Source organism: Globicephala melas, chromosome 7 (genome assembly GCF_963455315.2).
Source record: "Globicephala melas chromosome 7, mGloMel1.2, whole genome shotgun sequence".
In the NCBI taxonomy this organism is placed as follows: domain Eukaryota; kingdom Metazoa; phylum Chordata; class Mammalia; order Artiodactyla; family Delphinidae; genus Globicephala; species Globicephala melas.
In genome coordinates this window covers 103,931,954-103,935,350 of record NC_083320.1, presented here as the reverse complement: position 1 = coordinate 103,935,350, position 3,397 = coordinate 103,931,954, and the positions used below count along the sequence as shown (strand labels likewise).

Below are 3,397 nucleotides of genomic sequence, written 5' to 3'. Positions count from 1 at the left end.
CCTAAACACCAATTTCTATGAAGTTTTTTCTTCCTACCCAGCAAAACTATAGGTTCAAAGAAACTGTCATAGAATTGTTGAATTTAAGGTATATTCGTATTTCAGTCCAGCTTCTCCCATTTTGCAGATGAGGAAACTGAGGCACAGAGGAATGATTAGTTCAATGTTTTACGTTAAGTCAAGGCCAGAGTCAATGCAACAGCCTTGCTTCCTGCCGGCAACCAAAGCTCACTCCACTACCAAGTTCTTCACCTGCCTCTGAGCTTGTCCTAGGAAAGTTCCTCAGCTCTAAATTTGAGATAACTGTCGGGTTCATCATTTTGTGTAAAATATTTCTGTAACACCTAGAACTGAAGGCCATTTTGCAAAAATATGATGCATACGGCTCACTCCTTCACTAGGCATGCAATCCCTTGCCCAAACCCCACTATTGGAACTATATCCAATATCCTGTGATAAACCATAGTGGAAAAGAATATGAAAAAGGATGAATGTGTAACTGAATCACTTTGCTGTATAGCAGAAATTAACACAACATTGTAAACCAACTGTACCTCAATGAAATAAATTTAAAATAAGTAATTAAAATAAAGTTTTCTAGTAGTCACATTAATGGGAATAAAAGGAAGCAGATAGGGTGAAGGAAGAGGGTGCCATGATTGTTTGGTGATGGGGCTGCGGTCGTTGGAGGAGCCTGGTGAGTCTGGGATTCAAGCCAGTGCTGAGCTTTCTCCATCCATGCTTCCAGGCCGTGGGGGGCTGCACAGGTCAGGGAGGCAACTCAGCAGGAACCTGGATTTTGTCCTAAGAGCCATGGGATTGAGAAGGCGTTACCAGAAGTGATCTTGGGACTGACGGGAAGAGAGGCCTGGAGGGGAAAGGAGACCGGTTCCCGAGGGGGAGGGGGTTTCCCGCAGAAAGGGGTGGGGGAAAAGTTGCGAAAGCGGCGTGGGAGCGCAGGGTAGGCAGCGGGTGGCTGCTGCTGGTCTGTTTGGAAAGCAGCGAGTGCCCACCACGAGTTCAAGGGGAGAGCCCAAAGAGTAGAAGTGAGAGGAGTCCAGGGTTGCCTTTGGGCAGTCTGGAAGAGTTAAGCCAGAGGACCCTCGCGCAGCCCCAGAGGGCTGGGGAGGGGGCAGGGGGAGGGATTCTGGAAGTCAGGGCAGCCAAGAGCGAGGAGCATAGGGTGCGGGAGATTAGTTGTGCGAGCAGTGCGGGTGCGGCTTGGGGGCAGCTGGTGAGTATTGCGTGGGAGATCTTGGTTTGGAGTTTTCTACAGTCTTGCAGTCTTGCCCCCGTTGGGTAGACTCACACTACTCGCCTTTGTACTAGAAACGGTGTCTCCTGGGGCAAAAGGAAGGAGCCAGGATGGCATGGGCTCTGAAGCTGCCTCTGACGGATGAGGTGACTGAATCCCGGCTGTGCAGGACTCTGATGCTAGATTATCCGGGATCGGCCACAACTGCGTGCTGGTGCCTGTAGCATGAGTGATGTCCTAGCATTCCCCATTTTTAAGCAAGAAGAGTCAAGTTTGCCTCCAGACAATGAGAATAAAATCCTCCCTTTTCAATATGTGCTTTGTGCTGCCACCTCTCCAGCAGTGAAACTCCATGATGAAACCCTGACATATCTCAATCAAGGCCAGTCTTATGAAATCCGAATACTAGACAACAGGAAACTTGGAGAACTACCAGAAATTAATGGCAAATTGGTGAAGAGTGTATTCCATGTTGTGTTCCATGACAGATGGCTACAATACACTGAACATCAGCAGCTGGAAGGCTGGAGGTGGAACCCACCTGGAGATAGCATTCTTGATATCCCAATGTCTGTGGGTATAATCGATCCTAGGGCTAATCCAAACCAACTAAATACAGTGGAGTTCCTGTGGGAACCTGCAAGGAGGACATCTGTGTTTAATCAGGTGTATTGTATTAGCACAGAGTTCACTATGAGGAAACATGGTGGAGAGAAGGGAGTGCCATTTCGAGTACAAATTGATACCTTCATGGAGAATAAGAATGGGGAATATACTGAGCACTTACACTCAGCCAGCTGCCAGATCGAAGCCTTCAAGCCCAAAGGTGCAGACAGAAAACAAAAAACAGACAGGGAGAAAATGGAGAAACAAACGCCTCATGAGAAGGAGAAGTATCAACCTTCCTATGAGACAACTATACTCACAGAGTGTTCTCCATGGCCTGAGATCACGTATGTCAATAATTCCCCATCACCTGGCTTCTACAGTTCCCATAGCAGTCTTTCTCTTGGGGAAGGAAATGGTTCACCAAATCACCAGCCAGTGGCCCCTCCAGTCACAGATAACCTCCTGCCAACAACCACACCTCAGGAGGTTCTGCAGTGGTTGCATCGAAACCGTTTTTCCACATTCACGAGGCTTTTTACAAACTTTTCAGGGGCAGATTTGTTGAAACTAACTAGAGATGATGTGATTCGAATCTGTGGCCCTGCAGATGGAATCAGACTTTTTAATGCATTAAAAGGCCTGATGTGAGCCCAAGTCTAACCATTTATGTTTGTCAGGAACCCTTGCAGCTGGGGGAGCAGCAACAACAGCAGGAGAAGGATGAGGATGGAGACCCAAATACTTTCTTCGTTTACCATACCATCTACCTAGAAGAACTGACAGATGTTGAACTGACAGAAAAAAAACGGCTCAGCTTTTCAGCGTTTCCCCTTGCCAGATCAGCCAGGTCCACAAGCAGGGTCCCACAGGAATCCGTGTGCTCATTAGTGATGAGATGATACAGAGCTTTCAGGAAGAAGCCTGTTTTATTCTGGACACAATGAAAGCAGAAACCAATGATAGCTATCATATCATACTGAAGTAGGTGTGGGGCATTCCATCCTCAGTGGCTGCTTCTGCTTTCACCTATTGGGAACTCCCCTCTTGAAGGGGGTCTCAAATGGAGCTTTGAAGGGCTGCAGGAACCTGACCCATCTGACTGTGTGTGGGCGGGTCCAGGCCTTGGAGGCAGAATCCCAGGCATCTGTGTTGGCCCAAGCTTTTAGGGCACCCACAGATTACTGCCCAACATGCATTTCTGCAACTATTTCTTATTTAAAATTTCTGGACCCTATTGTTGATGAATATCAATAGAAACTCCACATCATTTAAGATGTGTGTAGGGCATAATGGTGATGAGAATTGTGTGATGTTTAATGGAAAGATGTTAAATTTTGTGATATGGAGCCATGTAATTTTTTTCTAACATGAAAGCAAACATCTATATTCATAAGACTAGATCCGCAATCTTTTTTGCCTCTGAAAACCTCATCAAAGAGAAATACAGAGAAAGAAGAAAATTCTTCTTTTGATTCCCCTGTAATTCTATGACTAAGAGTAACTTTAGCTAACATTTTTTGCACATTTAGTTGT

The 3,397-nt window shown here is 46.2% G+C and overlaps 1 pseudogene; it reads left to right on the top strand.

Moving 5' to 3' along the window:
* Positions 1–1,365: 1,365 nt before the first annotated feature.
* On the top strand, positions 1,366–2,888 carry LOC115843874 (alpha-globin transcription factor CP2 pseudogene; annotated as a pseudogene).
* The last annotated feature ends 509 nt before the right edge of the window (positions 2,889–3,397 follow it).